Source organism: Panthera leo, chromosome C1 (assembly GCF_018350215.1).
Source record: "Panthera leo isolate Ple1 chromosome C1, P.leo_Ple1_pat1.1, whole genome shotgun sequence".
NCBI lineage: Eukaryota > Metazoa > Chordata > Mammalia > Carnivora > Felidae > Panthera > Panthera leo.
In genome coordinates this window covers 47,174,182-47,193,559 of record NC_056686.1, presented here as the reverse complement: position 1 = coordinate 47,193,559, position 19,378 = coordinate 47,174,182, and positions in this window count along the sequence as shown.

The following is a 19,378-nucleotide window of genomic DNA, read 5'->3' as shown; positions in this document are numbered from 1 at the left end:
GGCTTGAGGGTGCGTGCCTGGTCATGCAGCCCAAAAGACTTGCACGTGTGCACCTTGGGTGACTCATTCCCTGCTGGGGCTTCAGTGTCTTCATTTATAAAACAGAAATAATGACGTTTATCTCAACCAGCTGTTGGGAGTGCAACAACAACAATATCACCATCGTGTAATGAACTTGCCATGCACGTGGGGCGCTATGTCTTTACATATGCATTTAATCCCCACAAGTAGACTTGATTATTATCTTCCATGTTACAGATGTAAAAGATGGGCTTAGACAGGTTGAGAGACTTGTGAAAGGTAGGATGACCAACTGTCCTGGTTTGCCTGGGTCTGTTCCGATTTCACCACACCAAGTCCCATCTCTGGAAACTCTCAGCCCCCTGGGCAATGTGGAATGGTTGTCTTGATAGACAGCCACACAATTAATAAGTATGGAACTTGTAAATATTTCAGGAAGAGGATTGTTAAAACTGTTACAAATTATAGCAGCACTTACCGATATAATTATTGTTTTTATATAATCATATAATAATCATTATATCAACTTCCATCTCAATATAAACCAAGTGCTTCTAGACTTTTTTTCCTTTAATTTAATTTATTTTTTTAATTTTCATCATGATAAGTGTATTCTTTAATCCCCAGCCCCTATTTCCCCACTCCCTCACCCACCTCCCCTCTGGTAACCATCAGTTTGTTCTTCGTAGTTAAGAGTCTATTTCTTGGTGTGTCTTTTTTTTTTTCCTTTTGCTGGTTTGTTTTGTTTCTTAAATTCCACATATGAGTGAGATTATATGGTATTTGTCTTTCTCTGACTGACTTATTTCCCTTAGCATTATACTTTCTAGATCCATCCATGTTGTTACAAATGGCAAGATTTTATTCTTTTGATGGCTGCATAATATTCCATTGTACATATGTACCACACCTCCTTTACGTATTCATCTATCAGTGGACACTTGGACTGCTTCCATAGTTTGGCTATTGTAAATAATGCTGCTATAAACAGGGGTGCATATATCCCTTTGAATTAGTGTTTTTGTATTTTTTGGGTAAATACTAAGTAATGCAATTTTTGGATCATAGGATAGTTCTATTTTTAATTTTTTGAGGAACCTCTATACTGTTTTCCACAGTAGCTGTACCAGTTTGCATTTTTACCAGCAGAGCATGAGGGTTCCTTTTTCTCCACATCGTCGCCAACACTTGTTTTTTGTGTTTCTGATTTTAGCTATTCTGACAGGTGTGAAGTGACATCTCATTGTAGTTTTGATTTGCATTTCCCTGATGATGAATGATGGTTGAGCATCTTTTCATGTGTCTTTTGACCGTGTGTATGTCTTCTTTTGAGAAATGTCTGTTCGTGTCTTCTGCCCATTTTTAATTGGATTATTTGCTTTTTGGGTATTGAGTTATATCAATTCTTTCTATGTTTTGGATACTAGTCCTTTGTCAGATATGTCATTTGCAAATACCTTCTCTCATTCAGTAGGTACGTTGCTTTTTAGTTTTGTTTCCTTTGTTGTGCAAAAACTTTTTACTTTGTTGTAGACCCAATAGTTTATATTTGCTTTTATTTCCCTTGCTTCAGGAGACATATCTGGAAAATGTTGCTATGGCTGATGTCAGACAGATTATTGCTTGTGCTCTCCTCAAGGATTTTTATGGTTTCCAGTCTCAAATTTAGGTTTCTAATCCATTTTGAGTTTATTTTTGTGTATGGTGAAAGAAAGTGGTCCAGTTTCATTCTTTTGCAGGTAGCTGTCTAGTTTTCCCAACACCATTTCTTGAAAAGACTATCTCTTTCCCATTGTATATTCGCTTATTCAATTACTGATATAATAATTTTTGTATTTTATATAATCATATAATTATTATGTCAAATTCCATCTCAGTATAAACCAGGTCCTTCTAGACATTTAAGAAGACCCTTTTCCTTTTATATTAATAATACTCACCAGACATTAGTGCTACTTACCAGTACTTGTAGTTTTCTTTCTTCTGGATCCAGAACCTTTGATGATAAACATGACAAATGACTTGTTTTGACCAATGGAATGTGACTGGAAGTGATACGCATCACTTCAGGGTAGAGACATACAAGGATTGGTATGCAGTTCTCCATGTTCCTTGCAATGGATGCTGGTAGGGCCTTTCTCAGGTCCCTTTTGCTGGCTGGGCACTTACCCTGCAGCTGCTGTGACAGCTGGGGTGCTAATAGCTCACAGCTGTCTCTATCTCACAGGGCTAAGAGCACAAAATGTGAAGCCAGACCCTTGGTCAAGCCCAACTCTGCCATGAATGATTGGGTGGCCCTGGATGAATTACTTAACCTCTCTGGGTCTTAGTTTCCCCATCTTTAAAAGGGATAATCTCTACCTCATACTGTTGAAGTAAGGATTAAATGAGTAATGCGTGTAAAACTCTTGTAACAGTTTGGCACATGGGTAAGTGCCTGGCTGGCTATTTTTATTTCGCTTGCTTTACTCTGACTCTATTGGAGTATGACAGTGTATTATCAAGGATGCTAATGCTGTCACAAAAGAGTAACAGATGAGAAAACAAAGTCACTTCACAGGTTTTTCAGTGTTCCAGGGGGCTTTAATGCCAGAGTTGGGTTAAAAACTAATACAGAGGAATGATAGCAATACTAAGTCAGCACTTACTATTTGCCTGGCATTGCATTATCTTACTTAATCTTCCCAGAACATCTGGAAATTACAATAATCCTGATTTCACGGGTGTGGAAATAGAGGCAGGAGAGGTGAAATACAGTTTCACAATGAGTAAATGGTAGCAGAGTCAGAAGAAAATAGAAATGAGATATTTGGGGATGAAATATTATTTAGCAATGAAAATGACAACTATGATTACTCTGGGTCAACAATGAAAAAATGGTGGTTACTCATTTTGTTTTAAGCAGAGGAAATGTTTGTTCATTTATTTACACAAGTTTTTTATACAACATCCACTAGACTATATATACCTTGCCTTTTAAAAAAATAAACTTTTTAAAAAAATTTTTAACATATCTTTGCAGAAAAGTTGCAAAGATTATACAGGGAGTTCCCATACACCTTCATCTAGCTTTCCGTAATGTTAACATCTTACATTACCATGATATGTTGGTCAAAACTATTGGTACATTACTGTTAACTAAACTCCAGGCTTTTTTTTTTTCTTCAGACCTCACCAGTTTCTTCGCTAGAGTTCTTTGTGTATGCTAGGATTCAATCCAGGGTTTACTGAATTTTAGGTGAAGAAAAGCCTTGCCAATGATGGAAAAGCTTGTTTACTAATGGAATAAGGGTTTGGTATTAGGGCAGTGGGAATTATAAATGATTTTTCTTCTGTGGTCAAAACTGTCACACTCTTGTTACATTATATGGGAAGAGTTATTACAGGCGGGCTCTTGTACCATGGACGTTTGGTACTGTCCACTGCAAATCACGTTGTGGACTAGAAAAGTCCTTAAACTATCTACTGGCCCCACGGAATAAGAGAGAAGCATGTATGCACATGTTGGGGGAGCTAGGTGATAGGGAAACTGAACCACCACCATTGTTACAAGGAGGAGGGTACAGAAAGAGGGAGGGGCTGGACGCATTTAAATTTTGCCCTGTGGTTTCCATAATGCAATGGCTGGTCAATCTAGGAGAGTGACTTCAAAAGTTTTTTGTCTTTTGTTTGTTTAAAGTTATTTATTTACTTTGACAGAGGGAGGGAGAAAGAGAGAGTGAGAGAGCACACCTGCACGTGGGGGAGGGGAAAAGAGAGGGGGTGAGAAACTCAAGCAGGGTCATCAGTGGAGAGCCTGACGTGGGGTTCAAACCCATGAACTGTGAGATCATAGTCTGAACCAAAACCAAGAGATGGACACTTAACCAACTGAGCCAACCAGGCACCTCTGTTTGTTTTATTAATTTGAGCTTCTGTCATTCTTTGAACAAAGATTTATTAATTATCTATAATGTGGCAGGCCCTCTGTTGGCTGCCTTACCTACACTCTATATCCCTATAATCCTCAAAACAAGATGTCCTTGTTTTTGTGATGTCCATTTTAAAGATCAAAAGGGTGAAGTCAGAGAGGCTAAGTGACTTGCCCAAGGACACAGTTTGTCAGTGGTAGAATTAGAACCCAGGTCTGTGTGACACGATTGTTCTTTTGTGTCCCCAAATTGGACTCCTTTGACATCCTCTCAGAAGAAGCCTCTTTGGAGTTTGGCATCAGAGTGGGACCCTTTATTCTGCTGAGCATTTGGCTAAGGGGACTGAAGGGCTACTGGGGAAGGGAGATGGAAGCTTCGGGAGGTTTAGTAGGGTTGTGTGCATATATGTTGCCAGTGGGGTTGCTGGGGGTAAACCATTGCCCGACTCAGACATTATAACCTCTCCTTCCTCTTTTCCTCAATTGTGCAATCACTAGGATTCTCTTGGTTCAAACTAGCATTTGTATCAAAGCAAATGAGCAGGGCCCAGTCAGTCTCCAGATCCATCAGGGGTTCCCTTGGGACTGGCCAAGTTGAGTTTCTTAGGCCAGATGCCCGGGAAACCTCCAACTTGGCTTTGGGGGGTACACAGAATCAAAATAAACAAAGTGGAATAAAAAAGCTGGAGGCACCCCAGCATGCCCTATTTACAAACTGCTTTAGTTCCTTCTGGTTGTATTTGATTTTCTCCTTCACTGAGAAATGGGGCAACATCAGAATGACTTATGTGACAAAGAGAGGACTCCCGACCATCCTTCAGCCTCCCTCGCCTCCTAGGTCCCTTTTGTGTGACAGGATGCCCTCAATTACTCCCTCTGGGGGGGGTCCCAGTCAGAAGGAGATGGAGAGCCAACCATCTGTTACTGACTCCAGTGAGCAATTTAATTTTCTCTTGTTCCCAACAAGGAGGATTTTGTAAGTACATAAATTACCGTCAGTCCTGGTTAATCAGGAGCTTGCTGTCTGAAGGGGCGGAGATGTTCAAGCTGGAGACACCCACTGACCTGGGCTTACCTAGAGGGCAGACACCCTGAACCTTGGTAGAAAAGCCACACGAAAGAAGGAAAGAATGTCAGACATGGAAACTTCCTTAGAGATCATCCAATCTGACACCTCCTTTTATAAAGGAGGACATCAGGGCCAGAGAGGGGAAATGATCTGTCTAGCTAGGCAGGGCACAATTAGGCTTGAACTAAGGGGCCCTAATTCCTAAACCCTGTCTTTTCAACAGAACACAAGGTAAAATGAATGACCTGACCACTTGCCTTTGGGTTTAATCTCTAAAGGTGTGACCAAAGGACGGTAATCATGACAATGACAGCCACCACAGGAGCTACACTTGGCGTGACCCACAATGTAGGAGAGGCAGTTTAATACAGAGTTAGTAGAATGGGCTCTGGAGCCAGATTGGCCGAGTCAAACCCCAGTTTTGTCATTTAATAGCTGTGTGATCTTGGGCAAGTCACATAACCTATAGCAGACATTGTTAGTTTTGAGGCCTATCCCTTCACATCCCCTTTCCAGCCCAACTTTCCCTGTCTGGCATCTGCATCTTTATTGGACAGCTATCTTTGGGCCCCTAGAATCCACTCTGTCAAGATACCTTGCAGGTCCAGAATCTTCTGGGGGAAGTCTTTGACCAATGACTGACAGATGTGGGGAGATAAATGCCCCAGCTTCCTTACCTCCTGGTCAGGATAGTTCCCGGGCATGTTTTGCACCATTTCCCTGAGTTCCCTGCAGGATCAAGCTCTATTTACCCATTATAGTAGCTGGCTTAATAATGGGTATGTTATTGCTGCCTTTCTTTTCCTCACTGGTACTATGTCCTTTGCATCTCTTCATCAACTGTTTGCGTTCAAACCTTTGCCTCAGGATCTGCATCTGGTTTGTTAATCCAAACTAAGACAGTGCCTCAGCTTTCTCATCTACAAAATGGTGTCCGTGATAGTTTCTATATCAAAGAGTAGTTGTTAGGGTTAAATGGGCTAAAATGGCAAAGCACAGTGCCTGACCCAGAGTGAAACTACAAGAAATTAGCTATGTAGCTGACCAATACTTACCTCATTATTTACCTCATTAATTCCATACTGTACACATAATTACTACCATTATACAAATATGATAATCCAAGCTCAGAGAGGTTGTGATTTTTCCCAAAGTCATGAAGCTTGATAAGGAATAATGTCAAGATCCAAATGCAAATCCATCTTTGAAGTTCCTTCCATTTTTACCTCTGCCAAGAGGTTTTCCCTGATACTCCCAATCTGGGTCAAGGTCAAGGATCCTTCCTCCTGTGCTCCTACTGTCTTAGTCACAGTAATTGTCCCAGTGTATTAAAATGGCCCACTTGTGGGGCACCTGGGGGCCTCAGTTGGTTAAGCATACACCTCTTGGTTTCGGCTCAGGTCATGTTCTCATGGTTCATTGGATCACACCCCACTGTCAGTGCAGAGTCTGCTTGGGATATTCTCTCTCTCTCTCTCTCTCTCTCTCTCTGCCCCTCCCTGCCCCCCTCTCTCTCTTTCTCAAAATAAATAAATAAACATTTAAAAATAAAATAAAATAAAACTAAATTAAATTAAATTAAATGGTCCACTTGCTTGTCAGACTTTCCCTCCAGGTTTCTAGCTCTGTGAATGCCAGGACCTTCCCTCAGGCACTTCTGTGGGCTCAGCATGTAGCCTGGTGCCCTGCACAGAGTAGGCTTCAAGTGAGTGCTGAATAAATAAGCGTGCAACCTGCAACCAGAGGAAGCCATGAGCAAGGTGGGGAGATGGGGCCCAGAGTGAACTCTAGGGTGTAAGTCTGCGTATGGGTCTCACAGTCTTCAGATTTCAACGGGAAGCATCTTGGAAGTCTTCCCAGGAAATACTCTTCTCTTCCCATTCCTGCTGCAGACAGGATTTGTAAATGCGGTTAATGGGCCTCACGGGGGTTCCAAAATTTCATCAAGGCAGCTAGCCCTTCTTAAAATCTTGTCAGGGAGACAAGGATCTCACATGTTACCACATAGAGATAAGTGAGCATCCGATCCCAGTAATTGTTCCATTGTGAGGGAACGCTGGAGTGCAGAGCTTTCAAGGACTGTTAAGCATGAAAAAGAGAAGGCAGGAGATGAACTATGGATTGGCCTGACTGGAAAGATGCTTACTGGAGAGGGAGGACACCAAGATGAGGCCAGAAGTGCAGGGATCTTATAATGATGGTGATCACTGATAATCACACCCACCTCTTTTGATGCCTGCCCTATATGTTGGCTTCAGCATATTGTTTATGAATCTAAGTTCTGGAGTCAATATTGCTTGAGTTTGAATCCTCTATCACTTACTAGCTGTGTGATCTTGGGCGGCTTATTTAGTCTCTCTATCCCTCAGTTGTCTTATTTGTAAAAAAGGGATAACACATGCCTTCCTCACAGGACTGTCATAAATAACATAGCACGTGATGCGCTTGGGACAGTGGCTTACCACATAGTAAGCCAGTAGGCAATTGCTAGGCACTGAATAAGACTTTAAGGAGTAACAGGTGGACAGTTTTTGTTCTCAGGAAGCTCGGAATCTAGAGTTGAGTTCGCTAAACTGTTTTTGATTACTTGCCTGTGTGTAGTGACATGTTTGAGCAGGTTCCCCTAATAACTATTCATTTGTTGGAGGGAGCTGAATGATAAAAATAGGAAGAGAATGCTCGGGGAGCATAGAGAAACAGCATGTAGTTTAGTGCTGGGTAGGTATGGTGACTGGTGGGGGTCAGGGAAGGCTTCCTGAAGGAGTCAATACTTGAAGTGAGTCTCATGGGATACATCAGAGTTATCTGAGTAGAAAGGCAGGAGAGGACTTCCCATGAAAAGGAATAACCTGGGTCAACACTGACAAATGGGGTTTCAAAGATCTGCTTGAAGAATTTTGAAAAGTTTGCATCAACAGCACTGTGTGGGAGAGTAGGAAAGGATTCCTCTGCTACTTAAAATCCCTCAGTGGTATCCCATGGCTCTTGGGTTATAGACCAGGGCCCTATAAATGACCCATTAAAGTCCCATGCCCTGTCCCCTACCCCCTCTCAATGCCACCTTCTGCCACCCTCTCCTACCTTACTTGCTTGAGCCACACTGCCTGGCTTAGTTGGGCTCTTCCTAAAACTAGCGCTGAACCACAGAATCAGGTGCAAATGGTTTGTTCTCTGAGTGTTTCCAGGGGAAACCCATAAGGAAGCGGAAGAAGCCAAGTAAGAGTGTGATTTCAGGCGCAGTTCCAGACTGTTCCTGATCCCACAGGAAGCTTGGGAGTAATTTATACCTCAGATGTTTTCCTGCTTTGATTCGTCCACAACAACCAGTTGTTGGCGCTGGGCACCTGAGGGGGGCATAAACTCCCAGGCACTGCTGGCTCTCTGTACAGGTGAGGTGTCTCCAGCTTCCGAAGGCCACAGGTGTAAGGTAAGTGGCTAGCGACAAATCACACAGGAACAGAAGGGATCCCAGAGCATGAGGGCAGGTGGGGAGCCCAACAGTGTCCATTACACTGGCCTACTTTTGGTAGCCTGGAGGGTCTTGGCTCTCTCGCCTACTTAATCTGGCTAACTTCTCATCCTGTAGACCACAGCTAAATGCCACTCTTGCGGGAGGCAGTCTGACCTCTATGCATCCTACATTTTTCTTCCTAGAACTTCAAAACAAGTTGTCATCAATTACGTATGTAATTAGTTCCTATGCATTAGGCAAAACTTGGTCAATTGCAAATGACAGAAAACAAAGTCAAACTAGGTAGTGGACGCAAAAAACAGGGGAGTGACGTCCGCAGCTGGACAGGGGTGAGGTGTGACGGGAGAATGCAAGCACAGACACTGCCTGCAGCCCTGGGGCCTCCGGGCTTGCACGTGTGATCTCCACACAGCCAGGCTCTTCTCATTTCTAAACTCTGCTCTTTTCTGCTGGGCCTCCTTCTGTTATTGCAAATGTGGAGGGAATGCGGTAACCAGAATCTCCAGGTTCACATCCTCACAACTGCTGCAAAACTGCAAAACACACCAACCTACCCTCGGGCAGCGCATGCCCACCCCTAGAACTATCACCGCAGAGTAACTGGGGTTAGGACACTGTGACTGGCCAGGCCTCGGTCATGTGCTTGCCCAGCGCTATAGACAGCAGGGCTCTGCCCTGATAGCATCCCACCCCCAGGCACATGACTGAAGGGGACTGTGCTACTCCCCAAAGGAAATGTGGGGGAGCGGCTGGGGGAACAATGTCTGTCATTTTTGATGGCATATTTCCACAAATATTTACAGGTATTGCCCAATGCGTGCCAGCCACTCTTTTAGGTAATAAGAGATATGAAAGGAAATAAATATATTTAAGTCCTTGCCTATACCAGAGTTTTTATTGTGATAGGGAAAGACAGAAAATAAGCACATTAATAATCAGAAATGTGTCAGGTAGTGAAATGTTTTCTGGAGAAAAAACAAAGCAGAATACAGATGATAGGGTGTGCTGAGGAGACTCCGTATCTTGCAGGGTGGTCAGAGATGGCAACCTGGAAGATGGTGCTGGCAGGTGCCGGATGGTGATGAATCTCCTATGCCATTCTGAGAGACGTGAACTAAGTCCTCATGCCTGGTCTTCTTGTCTACCTGCCTTTCTTCCTCCCTTTCTAGTTTTTTCTTAAGATGTATTCTTTAGACTGTATGTATCAGAATGCCCAAGGGGGGTAGGGCATTTATTTAAAAATGCAGGTTCCCAGGACTCTCGGATTCAGAAAGGCTCCGAAGAGGGAAGAAAGTTGATCTCGTTAAGTGTTCTAGAAGGATAAGTCTGGAGGTGACCACATTGAGGATGGGTTGGAGGCTGGGGTGGTGGAACAGAAGAGAAAGTTTAGGTGGTGGCAGATTGGCAGGGGTTGGTGCCTGGTACAGTGTGGGGGTGAAGGCTGTTCAAAGGCTCCCTGTGCTCTGACTGGGGTGCTGGGGCATCCTGGACCATATACCTAGGAACAATGGACTGCAGGCATCACTAACACTATATCTCTTTCTTCGAATATTCTGTATCCAACGTGTGGTTTTAGAGTCACATATTATAATGGTGTCATTTTATTATTCAACAGATGAATAAAAAATTCTTGTTTTTTTTTTTTTCTCTTCTTGCTAGTATTTCTTCTTCTTTCTTTTTCTTTTTCTTTTTCTTTTTCTTTTTTTTTTTTCCCTTGAGCTTCTGGACTTTTACTTGAAAGGGGTTGGTATTAACTGCTTGTCTTTCTTATTTTGTCTCTGGTATAATTCATTTGCCAAGGGGAGACCATTAAGAAGGAGTCAGCTTTATCTTTGTGACATGGGAGAGAGACAGTGAATGACACTGAAGAGCTAAGAGACCTGATGGATTAAGAATATGGTGGCTAGGGGCGCCTGGGTAGCTCAGTCAGTTAAGTATCTGACTCTTGACGTTGACTCATGTCATGATCTCATGGTTTGTGAGATTGAGTCCTGAGTCAGGTTCTACATTGAGCATGGAGTCTGCTTGGGATTCTCTCTCTCCTTCTCTCTTTCTGCCCCTCCCCAACTCGAGCTCTCTCCCTGTCTCTCTCAAAAGATACAAACATTAAAAAAATAATATGGTGGCTAGAACTTTTGGTTGTTCCATTAGGGTGTCTTTGGCGAAACTGGTTGCTCTGTTGGGGAAGATGGTTCCCATTTCCTCACATCTATTCAGAATCCTAAGGGATAAAGAATAGTATTATCTCCATTTACTCTTCCCCAAATCTTCAGTGGGTGTGCCTTAGATATAACTAGTTGATGATTGGGTGTGAGGATTACATGAGATAATGCTGGTAAATTTCTTGGCACTCAGTATAATCCAGGTGTTTTCTCAATGAAGAAGTCTTGACGGGTATCATTAGCCTCATTTTATATGCTCAGAGAAGTAAAGTGACTTGGCTGAGATCACACAACCAAGATGAAGATCTGGCTTCAAATCCTTGCCATTTGGATTCTTGTGTACTTTTCACCACTGGGAAGCTGAGGACTGGGCAGGGTGTCAGGACCTCCATTTAACTGGCTGGAATTGGGGATGTCCTCTAACCAGGGTGGAAGACCACATTAGTTTGAGAAGCTGAGGTAGTGGTCTGGTCTTCTCCCCCATAGTGGCCCTGCCCAGGCCACAGATGGCAGATCCTGTGTTCCAGAGACAAATCTAAATTCCCACTGATATTTGTTCAATAGCTGAGACATGCTAAGGTTAGCTGTCTTATAAATTATGGAACAGATTAACCAAGGTAGGCCTGAGACATAAATAACAAAGCCTCTCCACCCAGTGACAGGACACAAGGCCACAGACAGCAAAAACACAGGAATTGTGGCAGAAAAGGAGACTATCTTCCTCTTTTAGGAGCAGGCTGGTGGGGAAAAAGGCCAAGATGAAAGCAGAGGATAAGGGGCGGGCTAGGTACGAGAGAGAATTCTAGAAGGAAGTGATGACAGGACAAAGGAAAATAGGCCCTCGGGAGCAACCTCATCCACTTTTATGGTTTTGTGGAGGCAGAAGTCTGGTTCACTGTTGGACACGATGTCTTGGAGGTGTTTGTGGGGCATCCAGTGGAGGTGTCCAGCAAGCAGCTTGGACACACGTGTTACCACTCCACTGGGAAGGTATGGGAAAGAGCTTTAGGTGCAGTATTTAATAACATAGAAGAAATGAGTGGTAGCTAAAACAGTGAGATAAAACCAGGTCAGAGCTCATTGAGTGAGGAAAGAGGATGTTGGTAAGGATGAAATATCAGCATTTAGTGCACAGAGAAAGCTTGGTCCAGTCATAGAGACTTGGACAGAAAAGTTAGAACCAGGAGAAAAACAAGTTCTACCCGAGCTCAGTGAGGGCTGAAATCTTGAAGGGGGATATGCAGCCACTGCCAGATGTGGGGAAAGAGAACGGAGAGAGCAGAGGAAACAACAAACTCTGACTTCTTGTCCTTCTGTCCACCAGTCTCCTATTGGATGAACCCAATCTGAAGCCAACTAGCAAGGGGTCCCTAGTGATGCCATCCAACAGGGGCAAACTTTCAAAGCTATGAGTCCTCGTGGCCATCTAGTAGTACCTATGTATATTCTGGAGATGAGAGCTTCAAGAAGGTAGGTGTGCTCATGAAACAGCTGTCATGTGATACTGAGGTTATGGTGGATCACAATATAGTGAGTGTCGGTGGAGAAAAGACAGTTCTCAGTGCACAGCACCTTTGTCCTTCCTCTTGTTCTCTTCTGAAACCATGGAGTCATTTATGGCATTTCTCTCTCTCATATCCAGCTTCTCTTACCTCAGGAAGTCCCGTTGGCTCTACCCTCCACATCCAGAATGCTAATACTTCTTGCTATCTTCACTTCCTGAAGTTCCCTCATTCAAGTTGTCATCCTTATTCTCCTTGCTTGGATTAGTTCAATAGCCTTCCCTTGCCCCCTTGTAGTCCTTTGTCCACACAGCAGCAAGATAGATCCTTTAGAAATGCAAGTCAGATTATGTCACTCTTCTGCTCAAAACTCTGCTATGGACCCCATTTTGCTAAGTCAAAGCCAAAATCCCTTAGTGGCCAACCTGATGTGTCCCCCCGACTTCTCTGACATCACTTCTACTACCCTTGCCTATATTACCTCCCTCTGACCTCACTGACCTCCTTGCTGTTCTTCAAACACTCTAGAAAGCTCCCACCCTGGGACTTTTGCATTGGCTCTCCCTTCTGCCTAGAATGTTTTTCCACCAGCTGTTTAAGGGGTTGACACCCTCACTTCCTTGCTATCTCTTCTCAAATGTCACCTTCTCCGTGACACCCTATTTAAAATTGTACCCTGCCCACCCTATTTAAAATTGTAACCTACCCAAGCTTCCCCTTCCCCACACTCCTGATCTACCTTACCCTCCCTCCTTTGTATTCACTGGGCTGTTTGTTATGAGGAGTAGTAGAGACCACCCATGAAAAGTACCCACCAAATGTGCAATTCTACACCTTCTGCACCTTCCAGTCTGGTTGGCACCCTGAGCGAGAATAAAAAAGGCGGGGATGTGGGACACCCCTCTTGACTGCTCAAGCTCTGCTTCCTCACACAGCCTACAACCTCATTATCCACACGCAGGAGCACAGGCAATCGCCTCGGGGTATGAAGCAGCTTGCAAAGAGGAGGGCTTGTGAGGCAGACGGGATGCTGAGGCAGAGCTGGCAGCCAGCAGGAGGGGCCAGCCCTCCTTTCCTGATGTCCTCAGTCATCCACCAGAAGGGAACTGGGGCCACACAGCAGGACCTACTCTTCCCACAGAGGGTATGTGCAGGGTGGAGGGGGGTCTGTAACTTAGGGCTCACGGGAAGTTCCTCGCTTCCTCTTACTCTCTAGAAAAATGCTCCTGCTATTGGGGTAAGCTGTCAGTCCAACAAACGTTTGTACCAGGTGCTAGGTGGAGAGACTGATCTGGTCCCTGCCTTCAGGGAGCTCTTGGCTGGGTTAGTTGGAGGAGAAGAGCAGGCAAGTAAATGCTTTCAATTATGTGTTACCAATAATTACTATGACGAGATAAGCACAGGCACTGGCAAACACACATGGCAAAGGGATGCTCCTGTTCCAGACTTGGGATGGCCTCTAAACTGAGTCTTAACTCATTCATTCATTCATTCAGTGAATTTTTTGAGAATCAGACATATGCAAAGGGGTCCTTTTTTAGGTGCAGGGGTTACAGTCAGGCATCAGAAAAAAATTTTCCTCTGATTTCAAGAAACTTAGTTTAGAGTCCAGGCAAGAAGACAGATATAACAAGTAAAATAAATAAATAAATAAATAAATAAATAAATAAATAAATGTTTATATTAAATTGCGTTTTGGTTCAAGGCCACGAAGAAAAACAGGAGCAACTTTAGAAGGGGTGTTTATGGAAGGTTCTCTCCCTTCCCCAAAGAAGTGAGGATTAAGGCCAGAGCCATAGGATGCTGATGAAGCCGCCTGGCAAAAAAAGGTGGAGTGAGTAGGGGCCCTGAGGCTCCAAGAGCCTGGAAAGGAGAAGAAAAGGAGGGGGCAGCCTGGAGGGGGCATTCTGGGCAAGGCAGGGTTCTGAGTGTGGAGGGCAGGGCCTCTGGTCCTGCTCCAAACACACGCATCCAGAACCTTTAAGGACTCAACATTCAAGTCATGCTTAGCTTCATGCCTCCCTTCAGGCCACTGGTGCATAGTCCCATATGTTATACCCCACTTTTCATTCAGAGCTTTGCTCAAATATCACCCCTCATGGCTCTTCTCTACAGCCTGAAGGCTGGGACGGTCACACTCACCTCTCAGTTCCCAGGCTGAGGGTGTAACTCATCTGTCCACATGTCTGTCGCCCACGCCAGGCTGTCAGGCCTTTGGAGCTGGGAATCTGCAGCCCCTGTGTGCAGAACCCATGGCTAAGACCAGGTAGGTGCCCCAGTAAATATGTATGAAGAAGGGAGGAAAGTAGGAAGAGAAGAAGGAAGAAAGGAAGGGAGGAAGAAAGGAGGAGGAGGAGAGGAAAGAAGGAGCAAGCTTTTCAAAAACAGTGTAAATATTTAACCCTCACAAAGGATATATTCAGAAACCCTTATAAAAACCAGATATTTGCAAATGTCAATCTGGAATACATTATTTTTGCCACAAACCTTTTCCCAGGAGCCGTTGCTTTCTAGTCTTTATTACTTTTTCTTCACTTCCATTACCAGCATTAGCTCTTGGCTTTCTGTTTCAGTATGATGATTCACCGAGAAACCACTTTCTGTACGTTTTTAGAATTCAACTCATGAGCATTACTGTCTAAACCTCAACAGCCACGCTGAGGTATGAATGCTGGCGTTCTCAAACCTACTCACTGGCAAAGCAAATGGCTCTCAAGAACCAAATTAATGATGCTGCAAAATGACAAATTACTATGTGTCATAGACCTCAGGGATCCCCAGAGAATAGTGCACACACAGAAAGTTAAAGCCAGAATGCTAATGGTGACCGCGCTCACCTGCAAGGTATGGGGGAGGGGGGGGGGCTCTGGGAAAGACTTGGCAACTAGTTCTCCTCTCCAGATGCGGCTTACTCTCGCTCACACTGGGCCACGGGTTTAGCTAAGTACTCGGTTACTAAGGAAACCCAAGTTGTCAGTCCTGAGCCATATGGGAATAATGGTGATTTATTTAGGAAAAGCAAGGTTTGTCACTTTAAGCTTACTGCTACAAAATTGCTTTTTGATTACCTCCCTCCTTATTGCATTGTCTTGTCACAATAAACTACAGAAACAAGTGGCAAGGTTAATAATTATGGGCTTCGTTCTTGTCGCTCTCAGGGCCCAGCAAGGTCACGGTTGCAGCCTGAGTGTGGCAGGCAGGCTTGTTCTTCAAACCCCTCCCGGGGAGAAGAGGAGGGCTTCTCGAAGGGGGGCTGTGCAACACCCAGCTCTCTCCAGGAAGCTCTTACTCCGCACTCTGGGTGACGCCAGGGCGCTTCTGGAGCCAGAGTTCCTAAAATTCAGCCCTCCTAGTCTGAATCCAACCCGTCTTTCAAACCCAATCCAAACGCCGTCTCCTCTCTGGTTGAAATCATTCAGTCCTTTGCCATTCAGAGCTCACAGTTTGTGCCCTCAGTCAAGAAAGCTTGTTGAATAACTATCAGGCGGCATGCATAGTGCTAGACTTTGCAGATGGCTCACTTCGTTTTGCCCTCACAACCACCTACGAGATGGACGTCATCACTATACGTGGTTATGCTTTGCCTTTCAGGTTGGCACCATTCTCTTAGGCTGGCTTCTGCAAGATTTTCCAGCTGCCCATATCTCTAGGCCCAAATTAAAAAAAAGAGAATTTAATGTTTTTATTTATTTTTGAGAGAGAGAGAGAGAGAGAGAGAGTGAGCAGGTGAGGGGCAGAGAGAGAGACACAGAATCCAAAGCAGGCTCCTGGCTTTGAGCTGTCAGCACAGAGCCCAATGCGGGGCTGGAACTCACGGACCTCAAGACCATGACCTGAGCCGAAGTAGGATGCTCAACCAACTGAGCCGCCCAGGCGCCCCATCAAATTTTTTATAAAAAGGGAAGAAAGAGGCTGCCTTGACCTGGTTAGAAAGCCCTGGTGAAGAATCTGGTTAGGTTTGCCTTGGTTCAGGGGCCTAGCTCTTCCTGAATTAATTCAGTCAGGCAAGCAGAATCTCAGGCAAACGTATCAGTTTCCATTCAGATCGATTATTTAGAACAATATCTGAAAATAGGGAGGCTGCTGTTTCTGTCAGGAGGAGGTTCTGGGATACAAAATGATATATGTTCATGACAGAGCCAGATACTTCATTATCTACTAGATACCCAACTAAAAGCACCTCTGAAACTGTGGTCAGCCTCCTACTCTGACTTGCTGGGTGACATCATCATCTGTGCAGTGCTTCTCGAGCCCAAGGCTTAGGACTCACTGTGGATGCCCCTTCTTCCTCATGTTTCATATGAGACTGCAGACCCCATCCTGCTATCCCATTTCTAAAATGCTGCCTGGTTTTCATTTGCTTTCCTTCACCCCCACTGAGAATATAACAACTCCATCCTTCCATCTCAAGACACAAGCCACAGCTCCTAACTAGCCTCTTTCTCTCCATTTTCCCTCTCTGTGTCAGTCAGGGTCAGCTAGAAAACAGAAACTACTCTAAGTTTGCCCCTAGCTTATTTAAACAGAAGGAATGAAAGTGAGGACCTACCTCCAGTGGTAAAGATTGTGCGTTTGCCTTAGAGCATGCTTTTCCCCATTTTTCTAGAGGCTCTCATTATGTGGGGAGATGGCTAGATAGGGTACAGATGCAACAGAACACAAAGAATCCCAGTAATGGGTGGTTATTCCTCTTTGGGCTGCTCGGCCTCCTTTTAACTTCCTTCTTTGGGGCCTGCTAAAATCTACACGATGTTGGACTCTGATGGTTTAGCTGCAGTGCTCACTAAGCTTCCAGGATTTCTCCAACAATGATGCACAAGGGGTGTGTCTTTGCAGTGCTGTGCATAGATTCTGTATGGTATCTAGAAGAATCTGTTTTCCCCCAGGACGCCTGGGTGGCTCGGTTGGTTAAGTGTCCAGCTCTTGGTTTCAGCTCAGGTAATGATCTCACAGTTCATGAGTTTGAGCCTAGCATCGAACTCTGTGCTGACAGTGCAGAGCCTGCTTGGGATTCTCTCTCTCTCATTCTCTCTGCACCTCCCTTCCCCCCCGCCCCAATAAATAAATAAACTTAAAAAAAAAAAAAGAAATGATTTCGCCCAAAAGGGAGATTAAGGGCCTCTTCCATTGAGACTGAGTACACTGATGATATAGGCGGAGTGCAACATACACAGGAAATAAAGACCCAGAACCCAAAGTCATGGAGATAGGGAGTAGCTACCTTCTGCAGAGTGTTGGCAACAGCCAAACACTAAAGAGCTCAACTGGTAATAGATCCTACATCTTAGGACTCTACTTGGAGTGTGCCTATTAGCAAAGCCTACTTACAAGGAAGGGTTCAAGGGAACAATGGCTTAGACAGTCTTCATAGACTTTACAGTGGCTGTTTTTATTAGAGCATAGCAAGCCCTTGTTTACATATCATCTATGGCTGCTTTGGAGCTACAAGGGCAGAGTTGAGTAGTTGCAACACAGTTTAGCCCACAAAGCTGAAGCTATTTATCTGGCCCATCATAAAAAAAGTTGGCCAACCTTTGATCTAAGTGAGACATCATAGAGAATTAGACCAGGCAACTCAGGCATATCTGGATGTCTCCACTTTTCCAGAGCATGTGAATTAAAATGATAATCTATTGATTTCTTATTGTTTTCTTTTTTCTTTTCTTTCTTTTTTTTTGTCTTCCACTAAATTGTGAACATCTTGAGAGTAGACATTTTTTCTTCAGTTAACTTTGTCTTTCGGTACTTAGCACACTATACTTGCTTAGTAAACGTTTGTTGAATAAATAGATGTATGTCAATTTCTATGGGTGTAACACTCACATATAGATATACAGAAAGCATCTGCTGCCTTTGCCTGCTGACCCCTATTCCTTACTGCCAGGAACCATGTGATTTGGTTGAAGCTGAATCTTTTACCCCCACTCTAGGGTTGGGAATGCGATCCAGGCCTGTCCAACAACATGGATGAAGCTAGAGTGTATTACACTTAGCAAAATAAATCAGTCAGAGAAAGACAAATACCATATGATTTCACTCATATGTGGAATTTAAGAAACACAGCAGATAAACATAGGGGAAGGGAAGGAAAAATAAGATAAGAACAGGAGGGAGGCAAAGCATAAGAGACTCTTAAATCCAGAGAATAAATTGAGGGAGGCAAACCATAAGAGACTCTTAAATACACAGAATAAATTGAGGATTGCTACATGGGAAGTTGGGGGGGAGGGGAAAATGGGTGATGAGAATTAAGGAGGGCACTTATTGGGATGAGCAATGGGTATTATATGCAAGTGTTGAATCACTGAATTCTATTCCTGAAACCAGTACTACACTCTATGTTAGCTAACTTGAAGTTAAATAAATACAATGGTTTTCTGTCTTGATCTTCTCAACAACCTGTGCTGAGGATATTGTAGGATCCACTTTTTTTTTTCTAAAGATGGGAGAACTGAGAGTTCCTGGTAATTACGTAACTTGTGGAGGATCAGTGGCTACCAAGTGGTAGTGTGAGGTTTCAGTCCAGGTCATCCTTGACCATTTCCTTATTGAGGAGGGTGTGGGAGTGATACGGGTACCCACTGTGTCTCCTTATATACACAGCTATGTAATTCTCTTTTGAGGCTGGGGGTTTATTATTTTCTCAACTCGTCCTTTTAGCATATTTTAAAAGTTCTGGATTAAAAAAAAACCCTTCTAGGAATTGCTCTATAATTAATTCCTGGACTATGCAGACCCTGCTTTTCTATTAAAGACAGAATTGTGTCTGGAGCATCAAAACTTGATAAATACCCTTACTTTCTCCAGAATGTGGCTTTAAAATGTCTTCTGTCTGGCACACCGGGGTGCATCAGTCAGTTAAGTGTCCAACTCTTGATATCCGCTCGGGTCATGATCTCATTGTTCGTAAGATTGAGCCCTACGTCAGACTCATGCTGACAGCACAGAGACTTTGGGATTCTCTCTCCCTGTTTCTCTGCCCCTCTCACACTCATGTGCTTTTTTTCTCTCTCAAAATAGATAAAAACTTTAAAAAATTCTGTCTTATCATGCAATGTGCTCAAATTAAAATAGCTACAATTTATTGAGCACCTATTTTGTGTCAAGCTCTATTCCAAATCTTTGTATACATTTACTCATTTAATCCTTATAAAAATCTTAAGATACAGATATTACTGTTATCACCATTATTTTTAGATGGAAAGTAGAGGCATAGAGTGGCTATTGCCCAGAATCACAGAC